Source organism: Rhinatrema bivittatum, chromosome 4 (assembly GCF_901001135.1).
Source record: "Rhinatrema bivittatum chromosome 4, aRhiBiv1.1, whole genome shotgun sequence".
Taxonomy (NCBI): domain Eukaryota; kingdom Metazoa; phylum Chordata; class Amphibia; order Gymnophiona; family Rhinatrematidae; genus Rhinatrema; species Rhinatrema bivittatum.
In genome coordinates, this window is record NC_042618.1 from 206,253,678 (window position 1) to 206,279,755 (window position 26,078).

Consider the following 26,078-nt stretch of genomic DNA (forward strand, 5'->3'; position numbering starts at 1 on the left):
TCTGTTCTATTTTTGATTCTTACAACAGAATCAGGAAACATCAGTACTGAAGCAGCTCAGATCACTGACACAATTATCTCCACTATAAATCTGTCAGCTATGGTGAAAGCTCATGAACATCAAAAATTAGATTTGTATTTCTTTTATTTACATTCAAGAACATAGTAATATTTTTGAAAGCAGTTAGAGAATTTTTTTTTTAGTAATGCTGAAGAATTATTTCTCCTATTAGTTGGGGGATTTGTATAGCTCCTTTCTTCCATACCTGATTTCCAATATGGTGTAAAATCACACTAGTTGAGAAACAGATATGCAGCCACCTCTGATGTCAGGGCATGCACTCTAGGCTCCATATAGCATGACAATTTCCAGACAAATAGGCCCATACAGTAAACTGCGCGGGAGAACCGGCGCACCGAGGCAAGCGCCCGCTCTCCCAACGCGCACCCAGGCACTATTCCTGGGTGTGCGATTCAGTATTTAAATTAGGGCCCGTGATAATGAGGCGGCGGCTGTCAACGGGTTTGACAGCCGACGCTTAATTTTACCGGCGTCGGTTGTCAAACCCGCTGACAGCCATGGGTTCGGAACACGGACGGTGGCAAAATTAAGCCTCCGTTTTCCGGGCCGCGGGCAGATTTTTTTTTTTTTTTAAATAAGATTTTTATTTTTTTTATTTTTGGAGCCTCCGACTTAATATCGCTATGATATTAAGTCGGAGGGTGTACAGAAGAGCAGTTTCCCTGGCTTCTAAAAATTTTGGCTGGTACCTAGTTTTCAAATGTTTTCCACCCTTGCTAATTTGTGTTTGTATAATACATCAAATCCAACTGGGATTGCAGCAGCTACTCAACTTGTTTTTGGCTAAGGTCAATGGTAAATTCTGAGCTATCAACTGAAAACAGTCCTTTTGGCCAATATTGAGAACCTACTAGTAGAACCACAACTGTTCCTCACAGTATGAAAATCACCATTCACTAGAACAGTTCGTATTTATCAATAGTTCACATTCTGAAAACATTTTTTTACACTTTATTATTAGAAAAAAAAGGAAATTCTAATGTGTTCAAAAAATTACATAAACCAATACTTAGCAATCAATCAGTGATTTGGAAAGCATTTCTAAAAAGATAATCTTCTAAAATCTTTTAAAGAATTTGATCTATTGTATACATCACTCTTAAATATCAATTCCCTTTTCCTCTGGCAGATCAAAAATGATGTATATATTTTCAATATCTTTTTTGAACTGCCATACAGGTAATTCTTCATACCCTCATTTCAATGGGAATTCCATGTGAGAGTGCTAAGCAGTACTGCCATTGGAAGTACATGTTTTCTGCACGCAAAAATCCTTGTTGCATTGGCCTGTTGGATGGAAGACTAATTTAGAATTTGCACTTCTGAAAATCATCAGAATTTAATAATCTTGAAAGCTTGTTTGGCTCCCACTTGATCCAGACTATGAATTACCCCTATGCTTGGGGTGGGAAGTACTACATGAGAAATTATATTCACTATTATGATTTATCTTCCTGAGTGGGTGATAAGACAGTGTCCCAGTCACCTTGATACCACAATTCTGTGCCCTTCCCAAACAACCTCTCACTTGTGGCACCACAGACCAGATAAAATTATCACACCAAAATAAAAGAGTAATTAACCCTTTTACTAATATTGTGTAAGTAGATAGTAAATCCAACCAGAATATTAAATGGGAAAAGTACAGTAGTGACGTATAATATAAACTTGCAGTTTTATTGTAAATCAGGCAATGCAAAAATAACACTGGGTATGGCCTGTTAGCCAGGGCAACCAACATACTCATGTGGATAGTAAAAAAAACAAAACAGTGGCTCAAAACCCGCATTTTGTTTCTCTTCAAGTTGCTGACAAGAGCAAGCACACACCTGCACGCAAACATGGACACAGCGAGGCACACACCCCCACACCCAGACAGAAACAGGTACCTCATGTCCAGACAGACACAGATACACACAGACCCATGACCAGATAAAGAAAGAGGAACAACTTATTTGAATGTGTGCTGTCATGCTCTGCAGGGATTACATTAGGACTACACTTTTTTGATATATTTTAGACACTAGTAGTTTTTTTCCTTGGGAGTTTTTGAACTGAGATTAGTTTAGACTTTTAAAAATATTTTTTTATCTTTAAGATGTTATACGTTTTAATTGTGGTATGGAATTGTTTTCACAGTAGACTGTGTGGTCAGTTGTATATTGCCACCATCAGGCTTGCTGACACCTCTTTCTCAGGAAAGTCACATTTGCATGGAACAATTTTGCTAGATTTGTCTTTTTTTTTTTTTTTAGAGATGCAAAGTACAAATTTTGGTCGGTCTTGTTTATTTTCCATTTTCCATATTCCAAATGTGAACATCTGAAATCAAATAATCATCTTCAAAAATACATTGCATCAACTTGGTAAAAAAAAGATCATTTTTTTTCCATTAGTTGTTCTGTTCATTACTATTGGTCTCACTGCTAAATGAAGACCAGCTAAAAATGTCCAGGGCTTTATAGCTCCAGACCCCCAACGTGTCACAGAAATGCTGCATCAGCAGGATTATGACATAATTGTGATGTCATCAAGTTATGCACCTGCTACTTCCAAAGCAACAATGTATACTGCTATATAGGATATAGCAAGTGGAGACGAGTAGCCTAGTGGTTACAGCAGTGGACTGAGACTCGGAGACGCCAGGTTCATATCCTGCTTTACCTATGTACGCTCCTTGTGATCTTAGGCAAGTCACCTCACCCGCCATTGTCAGGTACAAACATGTAAGACCTGTGTGACAGAGGCGATTTACATCTAAAGTTGTAAATCGCCTTGATGTGAGTAATTAAATCTAAAATCCAAATCCGTGCTGATGATTTAATAATTATCAGAAATAACTAGATTTAATTATGTTATCTTTCTTTTTTGTTTAAATCAGAAAATAATTTCAACTTGGACTTAAGTCAACTAAATTTGAAAGCCCCTAGAAGGATTTATGATACCATAATATAGATTGTGTGGGATGCTGAAAGATTTCTGCTCCATTACGTTTACATGAAGTCACCCATAGATTTCCTCAGAAATCTGCTTTTGTTTAGTGGTCTGCACTGTAGTGCTGTATACCTCCAAAAGAAGAAGAAAACTAGTTAATAGAGTATTGGGCTTGTTCCAAAGGAAATCTTGTTTCCTTCCCAGGGGGTGTGCTTCAGCACTCCTCTGAGGTTATTGGTGTCTTCTGAGGACCCATAGCAGCTCCATGCTAGACTTAGCAAGAGTTTTTAGAGGGAATTTGAGTGTCACCGACCTGGGATATAGAGCCTGAAATTACTGGGGTATGGTTGAGTGACTCGGCAGTAACATGCTGCTGTGCGGGAGACTCGAAGTTCAGCTTCTGAACACTCTTCCTACTCCTCAAGCCAGCCAGAGGTTGCATAACCCTGATCTGTGAGGGCTCACAAATGAACCTGATTTTCAGGATATGCACAATAAGTATTCATGGGGTACATGTACATATATGTAATCTCATTAATTTACATAGCTTGGTTACTTGGAAGAGTAGATCTGTTTGCAGACCTTGAGCACCAAGGATATGCACCTCTGCTTCAGAGAAAGGTAGCCCAGCTATCACTCAATGGCAACACCTAGTGGCTTATTGAAAGGCATAATTGTATTGGACTCCAGAGAGAGCCACAGTCTAGAAGACTATTACTATAATGACTGAGCTAAATGGGAGGAAGGAGAAGCAATAGAACATGAGAAACCTGTAGTAGTTCAGTTAAGGGCAGGTTCTGATTGAAATGGAAGAAGCAGCTGGGGAAAAAGTTATTTTCTCCTTTCAGGATGTATAATGCTTTCTCACAGTGTAACCGTCTCTTTTTAGTCAGTAAGGAGGTCCAGACAACTGATCCGTAAAGATAGACTTTTATTGCCAGCAAGATGCAGCTAAGACAAAGGCTCAGTACAACTGCATGCCCCTCCCCTCCAGGAACAGACTCTTATGCACTTTACAGTTCTTATCTTTTACACAGCAGGATGGTAGTCCTCACACATGGGTGACATCACATGATGGAGCCCAATCAGGGAACACTTTTGTCAAAGTTTCCAGAACTTTGACTGGCCCCTATTTATTTATTTATTTGTTTGTTTGTTTATTTATATATTTAAAATCTTTTCTATACCGTCGTTAAGCGGGTGCCATCACAACGGTTCACAATAAGGCACAAAAACTATGCTGTATAAAGTGTTTAGAATTCTAACTCTTAAACAGGTGCCATCAAATATACTGTAACATAATATCATAATAATACTATTTGGTGAGTGTTATAAGTCATGTCTAGTTTTTTCTAACTCCGCTATAAGATTGGTGTTACTTAACTCTAGCATGGCACTAACCCTGCAGCCAGTAGGGGTCCCCCTTCAGTCTTCTTTTTTCTGTGCAGCAGTAGCCTCGCAGTAAAGGAGCTCTGCAGAGATTCCTGACAGGAATTTTCCTCACGGAATTGCTAAAAGTTAATTTGCCCCACAGGGGTCCCTCCTTTAACTTTTTTCAGACCGCGGTACTCCGGTAAGTTTTTACCCGTTTTCTGTCGATTACTGTCGAGTTTGGCCCTTGCGGCTCGATTTTTGCCATGGCATCGGGGTTCCATCTGTGCCCGGACTGTAATCGCACCATGTCCATCACAGACCCCCATAAAGTCGGTGTTATGTGTCTAGGACGCAAGCACAATGTCTTGACCTGCACCAAATGTGCCCTAATGACACCAAAAGGTCGCAAGGCCAGAATGGAGAAGATGGAACTTCTCTTCCGTGCTCAAACCCCGACTCCGTCCATTGCATCGACGTCGTCAGAACCGGCATCGTCAACTTCTCGCCAGCATCGACCACTGGCCGGTGACCGTCTGGCATCGACGACATCTCGGCCATCAACACTCTCTACTCCCCCTCAGGACTGAGGGGATCGTAGAGACAAACATCGCCACCGACACCGTAAGTCTCGACCTCGCCATCGTCCGAGCTGCCGTCGAAGAAACCCCGTCCAGAAAAGGCACCGACCTTTTTGGCGACCGGGTCACCAAGGCAACCCTCACCCGACAGGGGATCTGGAGCCGCGATTCCGCCTTTAACAGTGGTCCCTCCGGCTATGCATCTGCCTCCTTCTTCTGTTCCGGAGCCGGGGCTGCTTGCTCCAGGTCTCCGAGAAGAACTGGACCGGATGGTTCAGGAGGCCATCGACAAGGCAATGCAACCACTCCAGGTTCCTCCGGCACCGACACCGGTACCGATTGTGGAACCGTCCACCGACCCGATTCCAGCAGCATTGGCACCGCTGCTCTCCAGGATGGAAGCGCTCATTGCTGCTTTTCCACCGATGGACCCCGGGTCTCCGATGGCTCCGGTGCCCTCCCCGCTTACATTGTCATCGGGAGGAGAAACACCGTTCCGCATCCCTCCATCGGGAGTTCTGCCTCAGCCGTCGGTGCCGATACGTCCGTTGGCGCCACTGAGCCATCCATTGATACCCTCGATGCCTGTGCCGGAGCCTTCGATGCCTTCATCGGTGCCTCTGATAATTTCTCCGATTCCTTTGGCGCCTAGACCAAGGACCTTCAGGTATCCCACCATCCCGTCCCCCTCTAGTTCCTAGAGGGACAGGTGCTGATCCCTACCACACCTGGACTGATGATTCCTCTCTAGACACTGATGATTTACCTTCAACATCTTCACCCACTGAAAGTAGGAAGCGTTCTCCTCCAGTGGACCTCTCCTTTATAAATTTTGTGAAGGAAATGCCTGAATTGGTTCCCTTCCAATTGCAGACTGAACAGGATTACAGACATCCCATTGGTCTGAGGATTACATGATGATGGAGTTGCTCATTTTCTTGGACGCTCCCAAGGAAATAACCTCGATCCCTATCCACCAGGTTCTTCTGGATCTCCTCAAGAAAAACTGGGAACATCCTGGCTCCATTGCTCCAGTGCATAGAAAAACTGACACTACCTACCTGGTGCAGGCAGCTCCTGGTTTTCAGAAAACTCAATTGGATCACCAATCTGTAGTTATTGAATCCGCACAAAAAAGAGCAAAGAGATCAGAGCCTCACACTTCTTTTCCCCCTGGCAAGGAACAAAAGTTTCTAGATGCCATTGGCCGCCGAGTATTCCAAGGCTCAATGCTCATCTCCTGGATTGCTGCTTATCAGCTTTATATGACCCTATATAATAGGGTCTTTTTAAGCAGATACAAGATTTGACAGATACCCTGCCTCAACAATTCCAAGATCAGCTTCAAACCCTAGTAAACAAGGGTTTTGAGGCAGGCAAGCATGAGATCAGATCATCCTATGAAATCCTTGATACTGCTACCAGAGTATCTGCAGCAGCTATTTTGGCAAGGAGATGGGCCTAGCTCAAGTCTTCCGACCTTCGCCCTGAGGTACAAGACAGGTTATCTGACCTACCCTGTGTAGGTGATAACCTATTTGGGGAACAGATTCAATGGACAGTGGCGGAACTTAAGGACCATCATGAGACTCTCAGACAGCTCTCTCTGATACCTTCTAACTACTCTTCAAAACAGCCCTTCTGAAAGGACTCTAAGAAGTCCTTCCGGCCGAAGAAGTCCTATCCGCCACCAACCAGATCCCGTGCCACGAGACCTTTTCAAAAAGCCCAGTCTCGTCAAACACGGAAACAAAAGCCGCAAGCAGCTCCTCAACCAGGTCCTGCTTCAGGTTTTTGACTTCCACCTAGAGAGCAGCAGCCAGCCACTATTGCCTCACATACCAGTGGGAGGCTGACTGTGCCATTTCAACAACATATGGCACTCAATCCTCAGACCAATGGGTACTGGCGATAATTGCCCAGGGTTACCATCTGAACTTTCTCTCCGTACCACCGGACTCCCCACCTCTGCCAGTGTGGAGAACATCCAATCACTCCATCCTTCTGGAACAGGAGGGTTCCCTCCTCCTCCAGTCCAGGGCAATAGAACCCATACCCTACTCTCAGCATGGCCTAGGGTTCTATTCCCAGTACTTTCTAATCCCCAAAAAATCAGGAGGTGTTCGTCCTATTCTGGACCTACGGGCCCTCAACAAGTACCTCCAGTGAGAGAAATTCAAAATGGTAACCTTAGGCTCGCTTCTTCCTCTCTTACAAAAAGGAGACTGGTTCTGCTCTCTAGACATCCAGGACGCATGCACTCATATTGCGATAACTCCATCTCATCGCAAATACCTGAGATTTCTAGTAGGCCCCAAGCACTATCAATACAGAGTGCTTCCATTCGGCCTAGCGTCTGCGCCACGAGTCTTCACGAAATGCCTCGTAGTGGTTGCAGCCTTCCTAAGAACTCAAGGTGTTCACGTCTACCCCTATCTAGACGATTGGTTAATTAGGGCTCCCACTCAGCAAGCTGCTCAGTCGTCCCTCAATCTAACCTTACATACTCTAATTTCATTAGGATTTCTCGTCAACTACGGTAAATCCTACTTAGACCCATCTCAAACTTATCGTTCATTGGGGCAGACTTGGACACCTTGCAGGCAAAGGCATTTCTGCCTCGACAGCGAGCTCTCACGCTCGTGTCTCTGGCACACCAGCTGCAGTCCCAACACTCCGCAACTGCACGCCACTTCCTCATCCTCCTGGGACACATGGCGTCCTCAGTTCAAGTCACACCAATGGCCCTTTTGGCCATGAGAGTCATGCAGTGGACTCTACGGTCACAATGGACTCAAAGCATTCAGCCCCTGTCGACCATTGTCCACGTAACCATCTCACTCTGTCAATCTCTTGCCTGGTGGAAAAATCAGAACAATCTCCTCTAAGGCTTGCCCTTCCAGGCTCCAGACCCTCAAATAACTCTCACCACCGATGCTTCCGACCTCAGATGGGGAGCCCATGTGGCCAATCTGCAGACACAAGGATCTTGGTTTCCAGAGGAAGCTAAACACCAAATAAATTTCCTGGAGCTTCGAGCAATCAGATATGCTGTCAGGGCATTTCAGGATCGCTTCTCCAATCAAGTCATCCTGATCCAGACTGACAACCAGGTGGCCATGTGATACATCAACAAACAAGGAGCCAAGGACTCCTTCCTTCTGTGTCAGGAAGCTGCACAGATATGGGCGGAAGCTCTCTCCCATTCGATGTACCTCAGGGCCACCTGGTTGCCGGGAGTGGACAATGTCTTAGCAGACAAGCTGAGTCGCATCTTTCAACCTCACGATTGGTCTCTCAACCCCTCAGTAGCGAACTCCATCTTCCAACAATGGGGATATCCTCAGATAGACCTCTTTGCGTCTGCTCAAAATCACAAAGTAGACAACTTCTGCTCTCTAATTCACAGCAACCACTTTCAGCCCAGAGATGCATTCTCCCTCTCGTGGGCAACCGGTCTACTTTATTTATTTATTTATTTAGAGTTTTTCTATACCGGCATTCATGATACAATCATATCATGCTGGTTTACAAAATAACAGGGGGAGTGATAATTTTGAACCTTGAACAAGTGAAGAGAGACAATGCAGTTACAATAAACAAGGCTGTTCAACTGGGGGAAGAAGAAACAAAGCTATAGTAAATTAACAGCAGAGGTATAATTATTTACAGTATACTGAAGTGTCTTTCTATGGTTGATGCTAAGAATCAGTTAGGGTCTGGAAAGGCTTGTTTAAACAACCAAGTCTTAAGCCTTTTTCTAAATGTCAGAAGGCAAGGTTCTTGTCTCAGATCAGGGGGAATGGAGTTCCATATCGAAGGTCCCGCTGTAGAGAAAGCCCAGTCTCTATGTGCTCGATAATGTGTGGATTTGGTTTGTGGTACATGTAGTGATCCTCTGTAAGCTTCTCTAATGGGTCTGGAGGAGGTAAATTGTCTAAGCGGGATTTGTAGGTTAAGAGGAGCGTGATGATGGATGGCTTTATAGTTAATGGTGATGGACTTATGAATAATCCTGAAATGTATTGGCAGCCAGTGTAAGTTTTTGAGAATGGGAGTGATGTGGTCTCTTCTCCTGGAGTTGGTCAGTATTCTGGCTGCTGCATTTTGGAGCATCTGGAGGGGTTTGGTGGAGGAGGCAGGGAGACCTAGTAAGATAGAGTTACAACAGTCTATTTTTGAAAAGATTATTGCTTGAAGGACCGTCCGAAAATCTTGAAAGTGGAGGAGGGGTTTGATTCTTTTCAGTACTTGTAGTTTATAAAAGCAGACCTTAGTAGTCTGGTTGACGAAAGATTTTAGATTAAGGTGATTGTCTATGATTACTCCTAAGTCCCTTACTTGGGTGACGAGAGGGTTGGTTGGAGGGTTTAGAGAGATGTTACTATTTTCCGTGGAGATGAGAAGGAGTTCAGTCTTAGAAGGATTTAGAATCAGGTTTAGGCTAGTGAGGAGGCAGTTGATTTCTCGAAGGCAGTTTTCCCACTATTCAAGTATTTTAGTAATAGATTCTTTAATGGGGATCAAAATTTGTACATTGTCGGCGTATAAGAAATGTGTTAGTTTCAGGTTGGTTACAAGTAGCAAAGTGGAAGAAGCAAAAGAGCGTAGGGGATAGAGAGGAACTCTGAGGAGCTCCTAGGGAGGAGTTGTAACAGGGGGATTCTTTATTGTGAATTCTGACCTTGAAGTCTCTGTTACTGAGGAATGATTTGAACCAAGCCAATGCAGTTCCTGTTATTCCGATTACTAACAACTGATTGAGGAGGATGGAATGGTTAACGGTGTCAAATGCTGCTGAGAGGTCAAGGAGAATCAGTAAGAAGGATTGGCCTTTATCAAGTTCCATGATGAGGTGGTCTCTCAGGGATATGAGTAGGGTTTCAATGCTTAAGGCTTTACGGAACTTGAATTGAGTGGGGTAAAGAATTTTGTGCTCTTCGATGTAGTCGAATAGCTGCGTATTGACTAATTTTTCCATGATTTATTTATTTATTTTATTTAACTTCTTTTACTATACCGACACTCAAGACCAGGTCTTATTGTACTGGTTTACATTAGAACATGGGGAAACCAATTAACGTATAAGTAGAAATGAGAAGTTACATTAAAACAGGGAGAGTAAAAACATGGATGTCGGAAGATAGGACAGAATTAAACTATAACAGAAATTGGAGATCGAGTAATCAAACAATAAGTTAACAAAATTAAACTATACATTAACACAAAACAATAAATTAGTAATGCAGAAACATGGATTATAATCAGCGGATATATACATGGTATGTCTGATGGGAGGAGTGGCGGGGGATGAGGGGGGTGAGGGAAAAAGTGTGGGTTGGGGTTGAGGGGGAAAGGGAGAAGGTTGGGAGTGAGGGGAGGGAAAAAGGGTGGGTTGAAGGGTGAGAGACAGAGTTGGTTGAATGGATTCCTTCAACGGTAGGCTTGTGTGAACAGCCAGGTTTTAAGTTTTTTTCTGAAGGTTAAGTGGCATTGTTCCTGGCGTAAGTCTTGAGGAAGCGAATTCCAATGTAGCGGACCTGCTGTCGAAAGTGCTCGCTTGTGAATGGAGTTGTGGATTGATGATTTGTTGGGAGGGGCCTTGAGCTTACTTTTGTAGGCAGTTCTTATTGGTCTTGAGGATGTATGTAGTTCCAGAGGGAAGGTGAGTTGGAGAGTGGATTGTTGGTAGACCGATTTGTGGATGATAGTGAGAGCTTTGAACAGAATTCTATATTGAATAGGAAGCCATGATCTTTGCTATAAATGGGAGGTTGGAGATCGGGCGGAAGTTAGTGGGATTTTTAGGATCCAAATTTGGTTTTTTTAGGAGGGGTTTCAGAGAGGCCAGTTTAAGGTCATCAGGAAAGATACCCTGAGATAGTGAACAGTTTATGATGTCAGCCACTGTTTTGGAGATGGTGTCAGGAATTAGCAGGAGAAGTTTAGTAGGGATTTGGTCGAATGGATGGGTGGAAGGTTTCATTTTCTTTAGTACCATTTGGATTTCTGAAATGGTGATGGGATCAAACGATTCGAGAGAGATGCCTTTGTTTAGGAGATGATATGTATTTGTGGGAGAGGAAGTGCTAGTCGGCAGTCGCATTAGGAGGTTGGAGATTTTACTTTGGAAGAACAGAGCTAATTCGTCAGCTTTGGATTGTGCTTGGTTGCTAGGAATATCTTCTGCGTTGGTTTGTGTTAGATTGGATACATAGGTGAAAAGGGCTTTTGCATCAAAGATAATGTCATGGATCTTGTGCTCGTAGAAATCCCTTTTTGATTTTAAGGTGGAGTTCCTGTAGTGGTGGAGCGCTAATTTATAGGCAGCGAGCGTGTTGGGGCAGGGGATTTTGCGCCATTTACTCTCTTTCTGTCTTAAGTTCTGTTTGAATTGTCTAAGGTCATTGTTGAACCAGGGTTGTTGTTTTTTAGAAGAGTTGGGATTGAATTTTTTTGTAGATAGTGGACATAGTTTATTTGCTATAGCCTCTGTGATGTTGCTCCAGGAGATGAGGGCTGAATTGGGATCAGAGAGGTTTATGTGTGGGAGTTCTGAAGCCAGCTGGTTGCTGAAGTCGTTGGAAGAGCAGGGCTTTCTGTAGATAACTGATGGTTGAGGGTGGTGTATGTTATTTGATTTTGTCAGGGTGAAGGTGGCTGAGATTAATGCGTGGTATGACCAAGGGACCTGCTTGCATACAGGGTGAGATGAATGATTGATACCAGAGTTTATGAAGATGAGGTCCAGAGTGTGGCCGGCTTTATGGGTAGGTTTATTGACGATCTGATTGAAGCCCATGGCTGACATGGCGGTGAGCAAAGCCTCATTGAGAGTGTAGGGTTGTCTATGTGCAGGTTGAAATCTCCTAGTATTATAGCTGCGGAGTCCAGAGTCCACTTTATGCATTCCCTCCACTTCCTCTTCTCTCAAAGACTCTCGTGAAGTTATGTCAGGACAAGGGAACCATGATCCTGATAGCACTTCACTGGCCTCGCCACTTGTGGTTTCCAGTACTGCAAGATCTCTCCATTCACAGGCGCATTCCCTTGGGAAAGGACCCGCTTCTGATCACTCAAAACGAAGGGTGCCTACGCCATCCCAATCTTCACGCCTTGTCCCTGACAGCATGGATGTTGAAAGGTTAATCCTACAACCACTTAACCTTTCTGAACCAGTTTCCCGTGTCCTGATTGCTTCGCGGAAGCCTTCCACGAGAAAATCTTACTCTTACAAATGGAACAGATTTAAGTCATGGTGCTCTTCTCAGTCCCTTGACCCCTTTACCTGTCCAATCACGAAGTTTTTGGACTATCTCTGGCACTTATCAGAGTCAGGTCTAAAAACATCCTCTATCGGAATGCATGTCATTGCGGTAGCCGCCTTCCATAAAGGTGTCGGGGATGTTCCTATCTCAGTATAACCCCCTTGTCACACGTTTTCTGAAGGGCTTGCTTCACCTCAAGCCTTCACTGCGTCCTCCGGCCACTTCTTGGGACCTTAAATCTAGTTTTGGGTCAGCTATGAAATCACCATTCGAGCGTCTTCACTCCTTTGACCTTCAATATCTCATATGGAAAGTGATTTTCCTTTTGGCAATCACTTCAGCTCGCAGAGTTAGTGAATTACAGGCCTTAGTTACCTATCCGCCTTATACTAAACTTCTGCAGGACCGGGCGGTACTCCGCACTCACCCTAAATTCTTACCTAAGGTAGTTTCGGATTTTCACCTCAATCTTTTTTCCCAGGCCCCATTCCAATCCAGGAGAGCAGGCTCTGCATACCCTTGACTGTAACGGGCTCTAGCCTTCTATCTAGACTGTACAGCTGCCCACAGGAAGAGCACTCAATTGTTCGTCTCTTTCCATCCTAACAAATTAGGGCAGTCTGTGGGTAAGCAGACTCTCTCCTCCTGGTTGGCGGACTGCATATCCTTTTGCTATCAGCAAGCGGGCATTCCATTTCAAGACTGTGTTAAAGCACACTCTGTGAGGGCCATGGCGACTTCAGTAGCACACCTCTGATCGGTGCCGCTTCCTGACATCTGCAGGGCTGCCACCTGGAGTTCTTTCCACACCTTTGCAGACCACTATTGCTTGGACAAAGCCGAAAGACAAGATTCCATCTTCGGCCAGTCTGTCCTTCGTAACCTGTTTACAACATGACGTACCAACACCCTTCCGCCTGCCCGTTGGGGTTCAGGATGCCCTCTACCAAATTCCATCCCAGTTGTTGTGCTTGTTGCACGCCTTTGGGTACATTTTGTGCATGTTTGGACATCCTCAGCTCAGTACTCACCCATATGTGAGGACTACCATCCTGCTTGTTCTGTGAGAAAGCAAATGTTGCTTACCTGTAACAGGTGTTCTCACAGGACAGCAGGATGTTAGTCCCACGAAACCCACCCGCCGCCCCGTGGTGTTGGGTTCGAACGTTTTATTATTTTATTTTTCGGCACTACTTGTAGCTTTTAAATAAAACTGAAGGGGGACCCCTGCTGGCTGCAGCGTTAGTGCCATGCTGGCCATGCCCAGTAGGGGCCAGTCAAAGTTCTGGAAAGTTTGACAAAAGTGTTCCATGATTGGGCTCCATCCTGTGATGTCACCCATATGTGCGGACTAACATCCCGCTGTCCTGTGAGAACACCTGTTACAGGTAAGCAACAATTGCTATATTTTAGTGCCATGCAAAGGGTCATTACAACTTAGCCAATTTTTTGAGTCTGCAAAATTTAAATGCCTTGATATACTATCTGCATGTCTAGTGTGAATGTGATGATGTCATCTCCCTGCTGATGCAGAGTTCTTATGTCGTGCTGGGGAAAGGGGGGAGGTGGTCATTCTGGTACTATAAAATGCTGGCTATTTGCCAATTCTTATTGGCCCTCCTTTAGTAGTGTGTTGGGTTTGTACTAAAGGAACACTTGTTTCCTCCCCACTGGCTGTTTCTTGTAGAGAGAGGAAACTAATACTGCTGCAGCAGAGCAAATTGTAGGAAAAAGAAGGAAAAATGGTTTAAAGGTAAGCTGATATTTTACCAATTCATCTTAATTTGGTAACACATTTAAGTGAATTAAGATGTTCATGTTATTCACTTTTTTCTTACACTTTAAAATAAGGTTGTTGGATTAAACTGAACATAAAAAGGGCCATTTTAGCGAAGTCCAGGGATTAGTGTTACTGATCCCTCTCATTCCTTAGAGCAGTGGTTCTCAACCTTTTTTCTGTTGGGATACACCTGACAGATGGTTCTCACATGCGTGACACACTGAACACATGACCATTTTAGGGCTAAATGTAAAAGTATAGTTTGCATCCACAAGAACCCCCCTGACCCACAATTATGGATGTAAAGCAGAATTATGGCATTCCCCGTACAACTCACCCTACAAAAAAGATATTCTGGTTCTAGTATCATCTCAGTAACAGCAACACAAACTCCTTCTACCGGGCTCAATAGCCCTACTTATGAAAAGACAGCAGTTTATCACCAATGCATATCCTCTTGAGAAAATACAACAAATAAGACTGATACAAACACTTACATGCTAGTAAAATATCTCATCTCGGTAACAGACACAGAACCGACCTAACATATTCCCAGGATCTGTAGTAATGCACATAAACTAATCCGCACACAGTTACACCTGTATATGGAATGCACTCAACCAGTAACAGCCCTATCTATGAAAAGGCAACACTACAAATATTAAATCAGGCCCTAAACACCAATACACCTCTAATTAGGAAAACAACTAGCCAAGCAGCTATAGATCCCAACACAGAAATAATTGTATAACTATACTAATAAGCAGAATAAATGTTTCACAGCAACTATGAACAGAATAATATCCAACAATTAAAAACTCATAAAAATTATTTAAAATTCTCCAAACACCAATAAAATATTTCAAAACAGCAGACACATCACATAATATTCAGTAATTAAAATGGCAGTCAATCAAGAAAAATAAACTTAAAAAGCCACCTTTACTAACCCTCTCCAGCAGCTCTCCTACTCCTCTTCCATGCAGGCCAGTAGCACACACCATAAGCAGTAGTGGCTGAAGCTCTGTACTCATGGTCCTCTTCCTTAGGGCCCACGACCAGTCTCTCTGTCTCTCTCACACACACATACCAGTTACACCCCCATGACCAGTTTCTGTCTTTCATACACCAATCATCTCCCGGCCAGTCTTTCTCTTACACACACACCAGTCACCTTCCCAAACAGTCTCTCTCTCTCTCTCTCTCTCATGTACACACGCACAGGCTTCCCACTTCCATGCTGTGTCTCACACTCACCCAGGTTTCTCACTCCTATGCTAGGTCTCTCCACATGCACAGGCTTCTCATTCCCACAATCACTTTCTCTCACACACACACACACACTCCAGTCATCTCCCTGACCAGTCACTTCCATTGTCTCTCCTATATACACACATCACCTCTGACCAGTTTCTCTCAATTGCTCACATGCTTTCTCTCACACACTTTACATAGATGATCTCAATCAAATGCTCTCACTTACACACAGGCTCTCAATCACAGTTACACATGCACACTCTCGATCACATATATTCTCTCACTTACAGACAGCTGGCTGGCTGTCTTCTTTCTCTCATTTCCTGCACACACACACACACACCCCTCCCCCCCCCCCAGCACAAATGGTAGCTGCAGCAGCCTCCTCCTCTAGCCCCTGCTGGCCAATAAAGAAGAATCTCATTGGCCACGGGAGGCTAATTCTTCTGTCTCCTGTCCTGATTTCTGGCTGCTTCGGATTTTGCTTCGGGCCCATGCTACTGCTCTGGGCCTATGCTGCCACCGCTACTTTTTCGTACAGCATGGCTTTTCTTCCCGGGCACCCCACTGCACATCACTTCCTGTTCCGTGTCAAGGGGGGCAGGTGCAGGAAGAAGAAAAGGCCCAGCTGCCAGCCTCCACTAACACTGCTGCTGTTCCCATTCGGGCTTGAACGTGCTGATAGCCCGGGCGGCAATGGCAGCAGTGTAAGATCGTCCCTCTCTCGCTCGGTGAAGGAAGAGGAGGGAAGAGCAGTGGGAGACCAGTAGCACGCAACACACCTGCCACTACTTGGCGGCACACACTGGTGTGTCATGACACACTGGTTGAGAATCGCTGCCTTAGAGGTTTCTGTCTTTGTGTATGTTGAGCTTTCTAAATACTGAGCATTTTTAAATGCTCAGTAATTTATGTGTAAAGATTTGATATTTAGATCAAGTATCCACTTCATTCCAGACCAGCTTTATTTATATTCTGCTTTTCCAGGAATGCTCAAAATGGCTAACAGTGTTATAACTTGAAAAGTATATAGTATAAATACACCTGGACTAATAAACTACTACTAAAGTATACACAGTCTGAAAGTATCATGTTCACATGCTGACTTGTATTCACAGAGCTCCTCTTTGCGATAATAAGCATTTATAGAACATCATCAATATCTGCAGCATATTGTGAAATAAACAGAGACTTCCTAGTTAGTGGATTGGCCTAGAGAGTCTTTTGTTATAGAGCCAGTTCACATCTGACAGTTTGGTAGTCATTACCATTTCAAAGTTATTCACTGGAGAACATAAAATAAATTGGACTGGAGGAGTAGCCTAATGGTTAGAGTAGTATGCTGCAAACCATGGAAGCCAGAGTTCAAATCCTGCTACTCTTTGTGACCTTGTGCAAGTCACTTCACTCTCCTTTGTCTTAGGTACAAACTTAGGACCTCATTTACTTAGTTGCGTTAGGGCATTTCCTAATATTAAATGGCCTTATGGAAAAAGCCATACAATACGCAGTATCTTATTGTACCATGCGGTATTTGCAATATTGCATGGTAAACGTTTTTAACGCTAATTTTTATGCAGATAGGAAATCTCATGCTAATCATGCAGATAAGGGAGTTCCTCTGCTTCTCGTGGTAAAATACGTGCAAACAGACAAAATATTACTAAAATTGAAAAAAATAACTACAACTTTGAAGTTTTTTGTTTTGGCCTAAAATATCATGCAAAATCAGCCATTTCCACACAATATTTTTTTTGTCCAAACCTTCCAGACACCTACCTAGCTCTAGGGTTATTACATTGCCTTTCTGTCAGGCTATGTTTCTTCCAGGCAAAATGTTAATTCGCACTGGATGCTTCAGGTTGCAAACCAGCAGCAGTGAGAGGGAAGGAAAGCAAAAATGTCCCCAATGCCAGGGCCAATGCAGGTGGCAGATGGGGAGCAGGTTTAGCTGTGTCCATTAGGGGTTGGGTAGTATTACCACATAGAAGGGCATGCTGGGAGCGAATCTTTCATACCTATACCAGATTGCTGGGTCTTCCAGAGATGATCAGGAGGCACCATTTGAGCTCCATAAACATTATGCCTTTATATGAGGAGCTCAAAGCTGAATTAGATCCTGTCATAATGAGGTCCCATGCCATACCAAGCCTTGTGAATTTGATGAGCCCCCTGAATTTCATGGTTTCTGGCTTTTTTCAAACAACTGTCAGCATAGTAGGGGGCTTGTCCCAAGAATACTTTTTCAGGTCCTTGCACCAGATGCTTTGAGTCATGCGCTGCCACCTTCGTGATCACATCAGATTTACAAGACAGAGGCAAGACAGATTTATATGCAGTGGCACAGTTCCCTAATGAATTACATACTATTGACTGCACTCATTAGTCCTAAATGCACATAATAAGATATAATGTAAATATGGGAAAAACTACAAATGTAATAGAAGGTAAGATACAAGAAATTATATGCACAGAACAAGTAAATCAAAGCCAGAGAATGAATATATATATATATATATATATATATATATATATATATATATATATATATATATATAATGAAACCAAATCTCACTTCCCTGAGATTGTCCCATGAATCTCAGCCATAGAACAGTCAGCGACTCCAGGGACTCAGCTAGCTGGTCGTGGCATATAGTTTTGAATATCTTCCATTACCACCATTGCAAAGGTATTAGTCTTTTGAGGTGATTTATATAGAGTATCTTGTTCTTTATCTGATTTTTCCTGCCAGTATTCAGTCATAAATCATGCTGTTTACCCTTTCCTTTCCCATTCATTCCAGTTCTAGGGCAGAGGGGCCCAGCCAGGTGCTGGCTCAAAAAGTTCCGTGGAAAGTGACCTATAGGTTTCAGAGAAGACAGAATTTAACACTAAAGAGAAGCAAAAAGCTTAATAAAGTATATATTCACTATTTATACAACTCAGTCAGTGGTTCAATTCTTCGGGAGCCTAACTGGCCCTGGCCCCATGACACCGAGATTTTTCACATTGTTGGTGGTTGTCTAATACAGGTGTATTTGGATTTTCAGAAGGCATTTGACAAAGTCCCTCATGAGAGGCTTCTAAGAAAACTAAAAAGTCATGGGATAGGAGATGATCTTTTGTGAATTGCAAACTGGTTAAAAGACAGGAAACAGAGAGAAGGATTAAATGGTCTGTTTTCACAGTGGAAAAAAGGTAAACAGTAGAGTGCCTGAGGGATCTGTACTTGGACCGGTGCTTTTTAATATATTTATAAATGATCTGGAAAGGGGTATGATGAGTGAGGTGATCAGATTTGCAGATGATACAAAATTATTCAGAGTAGTTAAATCATAAGCAGATTGTGATAAATTGTAGGAGGACCTTGTGAGACTGGAAGATTGGGCATCCAAATGGCAGTTGAAATTTAATCCAGACAAGTGCAAGGTTCCTTAAAACCAGACAAGTGCAAGGTTCCTTAAAACCTTCAAAAAAGATCTAAAAACATGGTTGTTCACTAAAGCCTACCGAAACCCCGAATGACACTATCCTCAAACGGCTATTCCAGATCATACATACATATGACTGAATGACTCTTAGAAAGAATATTTACTAACATGACAAAATTTTTCTTATAAACTGCTGCATGATTTTATGTTTGTGGAAATCGATCCTTTGTAAACCGTTGTGATGGCGATACCGAATGACGATATATAAAACTCGACAAATAAATAAATAAATATTAGGAGATACCACCCAGGAAAAAGATCAGGGTGTCATAGTTGATATTACATTGAAATCGGCTCAGTGTGCTGCAGCAGTCAGAAAAGCCATCAGACTGTTAGGAATTATTAGGAAGGGAATGGCAAATAAAACGGAGAATATCGTAATGTCTCTGTAACGCTCCATGGTGAGACCACACTTTGAATACTGGGTGCAATTCTCATCACTGCAGCGAAAGTACAGAGAAGGGTGACCAAAATTATAAAGGGCATGGAATGGCACCCCTATGAGGAAAGTCTAAAGTAGTCAGGGCTGTTCAGCTTGGAGAAGAGACTGCTCAGGAGGGGGGCATATGATAGAGGTCTATAAAATCATGAAAGGACTTGAATGGGTAAATGTGAATCGGTTATGTACTCTTTTGGATAATACAAGGATTAGGGGGCACTCCATGAAGTTAGCAAGTAGCACATTTAAATCAAATCAGAGAACATTTTTTTTTGACTCACTGGAACAATTAATCTCTCGCATTCTTTGTCAGAGGATGTGGTTTAAAAAAGGTTTGGAAAGTTCTTGGAGGAGAAGTCCATAAACTGCTATTTATCAATGGGAAATAGCCATTGTTAGTAGCTGGCATTAGTAGCAAAGGATCTATTTGATGTTTGGGTACTTGCCAAGTACTTGTGACTTGCATTGGCCACTGTTGGAAACAGGATACTATGGACCCTTGGTCTGTTCTTATGTAGATAAAAGAAAAATGACAAAAACCAATATTTGTTGTAAGCATTATAGGTTTGAAGCCATAGATAACAGGCAACAGCAGTAGGCCCCCAAACAATTGTTACATAGCAAATGTCATCTTATCCTTGAGTATACAGGTGAATACAAAACAATGAGCACTGAGCAGAAGTGGCAAACCCATTTAATAGACCACAAGCACCATGACCAGATGACGGTACTAGTCCATAGGTCAAGATATCTAACCCCCAACATCCATCTAGTTAACAGGAGGTCAAGTGACAAACATACCAATACAGTCCAGAGGTGTGGGGCAGGCTGCTAAGTGAGAAACACCCCAATACAGTTCAGAGGTGTGCTGAATGCAGCCAAGTGATTAAAAACCCCAATACAGTCCAGACGTATAGGGCAAGCTGCCAAGTTCTGATGGCAGTATAGGCAGATGTATATGGGAAGGCATTTGGAAAAGACGAGGCCCAACAGAGACAAAAAGACCAGAGGCCAAAAGCCGGTCCCAAGAGATTGGAAGCAAGAAACGGGAGCTTCATACAGTGTACTTCTACTACCGCCTACTTCAGGAAGGCCTGTGTACTCAGAAGGATGACAGTTTGTGAAAGCTATTGTCCACTGCACCACAGTCTTTCAGTCATTACTATCAGCTTCTCTGCCAGGTCGAGCAAGGTCCAGAAGGCAGCACATTGGACCCTTCTCTTGCATGAGGTTGGTATGACCTCAGGATGGATCTCAAAAAACCCCAGGCACAAGGGATTTCAGCCAGGGTAGGTCCAACAGGCAGTCTTCCATTACTGCCTTTTGGGCTCTTCACCAGGGTAGGCCCAGCTGCTAGCGTGGCTTTGTCCAGTAAACTCGTCGAATGGCATCTCTCCTGAGGAGTATTCAAGGATTGCAGCTTTGTCTGGGCCTCTTGCCTGGGGGGCTCCTCTGCTATGGCCTTGGACCTAAAGCCTGGAACTACTCCTGGCTGTGGTAGTTGAGGAAGATGCTGGACGGGGATTGCCTGCTGGAACTATCTACACAATTGTGATAATTCAGATTACTTACAACTGCCATAATATTGTTCAGGCCCTGTGAGAGTGTGGCTGTTTATTGCTGCTGGGTTTTTGACATAGCCTTAGTATCTCATGGCATATGTTGCGCAAGTCATGATGCACATGGATGTCATCCCGTAACCTGGCCATTCTGACATCTGGCTGTGTGGATTCTTATGGTTTCAGGCGAGCTGTTTGTAAAGCTGGTGGGGGCCTTAGTGTCATGGTGTGCGCTGTATAGGCTGCAGAAGGTTGGCTGCTGCCCCTTCTGTCCCTCCTCCTGACTAGGATTCCTCCAGCTGCACATGACATGATGTGCTGATAGTTGACGCTATTAGAGGACTGTCAGGATTCCAGGGCAGATCAGAAAGCAGACTTGAAAAGACAGCTCGCCAATGTCTGCCTCTTCTCTAAGATTCTGCAGGTCACCCAGCACTGTTTCCTTTGTGCTGGGTCCTGTGAAAGGAAGCAAAAGACTTTATAAGTCAAGCGGCCAACACTATTAAACTTCATATATCATAAGATTCTCACTTTTCTATTACAAAAGGTGAAACTCTTATTACTTGTCATAAATGTCTGATCCCCAGACAACCCCCCCCCCCCCCCCCAAAGGCTTACCTGCCACCTCATCAGCTTGGTGAGATTCTGTGCCCCTTCCTCAAACACAGTCGGTTTAAGTACAGCTCCAAAAGTGTGAGGGTGATGGAGCATGCTGCATTTCCTCCAGTCTGTCGCTCATATTTAGATGTCTTGGTCTTCAGGCTAGCCTTCATGTCTCTGAATCTGCCTCCAACTTGGCTGGAAAATCTTGGAAATTTGCTCCAGGTGTGGTTCTTTGTGGCCTGTGATGTTTTGGCTGCTTGCTGCCCAAAGAGCTGCTCATAGTAATTTATTTTCCTCATAGAAAATCTTGTGGGCACATAGCCACTGCCTATCTTCAGTGCCTCTGCCTCCTGGCTGGATTGCCACTTCTGGGTGGCCAGTTCCCTATCTTCCTGACTCTCACCTCCATTCATAGCTCCCATCCCTTCTTTCTCCTCCTCCTCCTCTGCTGAGTGTGCTCTCACCCCCACTTTCTTGCCCTCTCCTGCCTTCCTCCACCCTCCTCACTCTCCTGCCTTCCCTTCACTGTCTCCCTCCTCCCGCTAATATTCCTATGCCTCCTGAATCTGTGCCTCTTCTGCTGCTCCCTGTTCCTTCTGGACCCACTAAAACTCTGGCCCTCCTCCCTGAATCTGTGCCTCTCCTGCTGCCACCTACTATTTCTGGACCCACTAAAACTCTGGCCCTCCTCCTCCTCCTTGGCTCACCTCTAGGCTGCCCTCCTCACTTGTCCCTACTCTTCTCTCCTGTCCTCCACATCCTCACTCACCCCACACATATGCATATCATGCCCCTGCCACTTGCCATCCTCATTCCTAGCACGCATGCACAGTACTCTTTCATAGTCTAAACAAGAAAGGACACACAAAAAAGACTGCCACAACAAGCACACACACTCTTCTTTCACACAGATATAGACAACAGACAGTGAGAAAGGTAAACACTGGAAAAACGATTAGATACAAGATGAAGCACTCAAGTAATCAATGAAAAACTTCTCTCCTCTCACCTTTAGTTTCTTTCTCAAACACTTGATCAACCCTCAAAAGAATAGCTTCAGGAGACAGGCTTTTATAGTACAAGGAAACACTGCACGTTGTGGTACTTTCATAGCTATGCTTCTTTAGCTTTTGTGAATGTCACAGTAAAGGTCTGTAGTAATATGCATTATTTTTACAAAATTCTGTGTTAATACCTCTTTTTTATTGTAGCTAAGTAAATGGGGCCCCCTAAATTGTAAGCCCTCTGAGGACAGGGAATTGACACTGTTTATTTTTCATCCCTTAATACAGGACTGGAAAAATCTCGGGTGCATGTCAACTGCATGCCTAAAATTCAGCACCCAATGCTGGACCAGGAAGAGCTATTTCTGCTGCCAGCTGAGGGCACTGCTCCTGGTATATCAGGCCTGGGATGAGACATGGTGGCTGCCTCTGCTGGCAGGGCCTGAGTTTGGGAAAAGATACCGTTTCCTTCAGGGCACAGGGAGAGACATGGCTATTGCCACTGTTAGCAGTGTCCATGCGCAGGGAACGATGTGGTTGCTGCTGCAGGAGCCTGGGGACAAATGTGCCTGCTGCCCAGCTGGCAGGACTCTCATCCAGTGTGAGACACTGTGACCTGGGTCTGCCCTCTGCTTCTAGGCTACATAGGAGGAGAGAGACTGGAAGGAGGTAAAGAAACAGGAAGGGAAGGAGGGTAGAATGCCAAGAAGCTGGGAGGGAGATGGTTTGACAGGAGACGGAGGTGAAAGGAGAGTGATTGGAAGCATAAGGTGGAAGAGATGAGGTAGAGCCTGGAAAAAGGAATAGAATGCCTAGTGGAGAGAGAGGAAGGGAGAGTAAAGATAAGCAAACCTTGAACATAAAGTTAAAGTTTAAGATGAAAAAGAAACCCAATACAATTCAAATTAAGAAAAGAAAAACTAAAGTTAAGCAAAAGAACAAAAACATTTTTTAAAAAGTGAGAAAAAATACATAAAATTTCTTTGGCAAATTTTTGATGGACACCTTAAGCATTCTAAATATTTTTCTGTTTCTGCCTCAAATTCGCTGTACTTATACTAAGTCGTGTTCCATAATTCTTATACCATTGTAATTTATGTACAGCATCCTGGTTTAGTGTGCAATAGAAATACTAAAATAAATAAGAGAAATTGCACAGTCATATGATTCATGCTCTGGTGAATTTTGTATCTGAGCACATGCAGGTTGAATGACTTGCTCATGGTCTTACAATGAGTAATACGTATGGAATTTGTTGCTTCAGACTCTACTTTTCCATCCTCTATCAGATTTTTTTAATGTTTAAATCTGTTTATTGAAAAAAAACATATAAAAATACAATAAAAGAGAGCCCAGAGCAGGCACAATAATCCTGCCATGGACTCATAACATTTTGCTCTTTTTCTTTCTTTTTTGCTCCACATAACAATCTTATAACTGTTGAACTCAGTGTATTTCTCTTCAGATATTTGTGTCATAAACATCAGTTGCCTGTCGGAAAGGAGTTCTACAAACCTTCAGGCTTAAGAAAAACATAATAAGAAATACACAATCAGAAAATCCCCAAGCCTACCAACCCTCCCTCCCCCCCCCCCCCCCCCCCCATCCTTATAAGATCCTGAACCACCTCATCTGAACTAATAAAAGTATTTATTTTATTTTATTTAAAATCTTTTCTATACCGTTGCTAAGTCATATACCATCGCAACGGTTTACATGTAGGCACATAAATTAATGTAGGTGAGGGCATACAATAGTACATTCTAACAGGTGCCGCTAAAGGTTCAGTTACAATATATCATTAAAGACAATCAATTGTTTAGTGGACTAGGTCATGACCAATTGTACCAGTAAAATTCACTATTCATAGTGTTACAATTATGTTTATAGTGATGTAGAGTTCATGGACCACTCTACTGTACAAACCTAAGTGCTATGCGCCGGCGTTCTTTTGCCTGTTTCTAAATATTTTCTATTCTCCTGTCTCTTTATAAAATGCTTGTTTGAAAAGCCATGTTTTTAAACTTTTCTTAAATGTTTTGAGATCTCTTTGCAATCTGATCTCTAGAGGCATTGTGTTCCAAAGTATGGGGCCTGCTAGTGATAAGGCCCTTTCCCTCACTTGGGTTAGTCTTGCCGTTTTTACTGAAGGAATGGTTAAGAGTGCTTTATTTCAGATCGAAGGTTTCTGTGTGGGACGTGTACTCTTAATGCTGTGTTTAGCCAATCCGATTTCTCATCATGTATTAGTTTATGTATGGTACATAGGGTTTTGTATTTAATTCTGTGTTCGATAGGTAATCAATGTAGTTCCGCCAGGGTTTCAGTTATATAGTCCCTCCTCCTTTTTCCGGTCAGTATTCTAGCTGCTGTGTTTTGAAGTATTTGAAGTGGTCTTAATGTTGTGTTTGGGAGTCCTAATAGAAGGGCATTACAGTAGTCTGTGCTGGAGAAACGTAGTGCCTGTAGAACTGTTCGGAAATTAGTTAGTGTTAGTAGTGGTTTTAGTTTTCTGAGTACCATGAGTTTAGCATAGCCTTCCTTTACTTTCAGTGATATGTGCTGTTTTAGATTGATTTCAGGGTCCATTATTATTCCAAGGTTTCGTACTTTTTCAGCTAGTTCAATTGTCTGGTTGTTATTGAGGGTTATTGGTGTTTGGCTGATTTCAGTATTTTTCCATTCTAAGTGTAGAAATTCTGTTTTATCAATATTAATCACAAGTTCCATTTGGTTTAGTAGTTGTCTTATAATGTCTAGGTACATGTTAGCCAGGTTTAGTGTTTTCTCTAATGTGTCTTCTATAGGTAGAATTAGTTGAATATCATCTGCATAAATGTAATGTGTGATTCCTAGTCCTGCAAGCTGATGGCATAAGGGCAGCATGTATATGTTAAAGAGGGTTGCAGACAGGGCTGATCCCTGCGGTACTCCTGTTTTGAGATTGATTTTTTCTGATAATGTGTTGTTGATCTGAACTTGGAAAAAACTGTTATTTAGGTATGAACTGAACCAGTTTATTGTTTTGCCGTGTAATCCGATTTCTTTTAGTCTATTTAGTAGTATTTTATGGTTTACTGTGTCGAAGGCTGCTGATAAGTCTGGCACTATTATCAAAACCTCTTAGAATGTTATCTGTTAGCGACAGAAGTAGTGTCTCGGTGCTGTAGTGCTTTCGAAAACCGTGTTGAGATGGATATATAATATATAATATCACGTTCACTCATATATTAGAAGAGTACCACCTAAGATCGTCCTGTGGGCAAATCATTGAGAAGCAACCCACGTGCAAAAGGAGAGAGTTCAAATATATCTCCTATCATTTCACAAAATCCCTCTTTCTTGAACCATTCAATTTTGTCAATATATTTGTTCAGTACACATGTTTGAAGAACAAGGTTTCTGAGTTGTGTCAAAGTCGGTGGATATCCACTTCTGCAGTATACATTTCTTGGCTATTAACAGCGCCACTCTGCACCACCATTTAACATATTTGTTAGAAAAGGGAACTCCCCGCAAATCATTCCATAAAAATATGTTCACCGTGAAAGAAAAGGAAACCACTCATTCGCATAAGATAACCATGAACATTAATCCAAAAGCGGCTCAGTACAGGACATGTCCAAAACTAGTGACCTAATGTACTAATTAACATTTTCACATTTAGGGCACTGGCCAGATCTCGGGATTCTCAACTTACTGTGTAGGAA

The 26,078-nt window shown here is 43.0% G+C and overlaps 1 protein-coding gene across 5 annotated transcripts in view; it reads left to right on the forward strand.

The window, feature by feature from the left end:
• LOC115090469 (cyclin-dependent kinase 17-like) overlaps window positions 1–26,078 on the forward strand; it is a 434,720-nt gene that overhangs the window by 228,451 nt on the left and 180,191 nt on the right. Inside the window, exons 1-2 of one of the 5 annotated variants that reach the window (XM_029599601.1) lie at window positions 2,681–2,797; window positions 13,923–13,988. The exons of the other annotated variants lie outside the window; for them this stretch is intronic. The gene's annotated coding sequence lies outside the window, so the exon portion shown is untranslated. Of the gene's footprint in view, window positions 1–2,680; window positions 2,798–13,922; window positions 13,989–26,078 lie in introns of those variants that run through there. 5 annotated transcript variants of the gene reach the window in all.